Here is a 398-nt window from a genome sequence, read left to right as displayed (position 1 = left end):
GTTTCTTTTTAATGACCTAGGCGGATTTTGGCTTTTTTTCTCTTGCCAAGATACTTTTAGACACACTTTGAGTTATACAAAACCTTAAAACTAGAACACTGATGACTGGCTTACGCTGCAAACTTCATCACCTTTTAACAAGAGAGTAAGTATATAAAACGTTATTTTGTATATTTTACACATCAGCAGAAACAGAGAGAGAGATGGCAGGCACCTTTACAGACACTTTGTTTTAGAGAGAACCCCTCCCCACTCTGTCTAGTGATAAGATGGCAGGAAGGGGGGAGGAGGGGGCAGGGCCAGGCTAACACACACACACACACACACACACACACACACACACACACACACACACACACACACACACACACACACACACACACACATACACACACACA

The sequence above is a fragment of the Notothenia rossii genome, assembly GCF_949606895.1.
Source record: "Notothenia rossii genome assembly, chromosome: 9".
Classification (NCBI taxonomy): Eukaryota; Metazoa; Chordata; class Actinopteri; order Perciformes; family Nototheniidae; genus Notothenia; species Notothenia rossii.
This window is presented reverse-complemented; position numbering follows the sequence as displayed.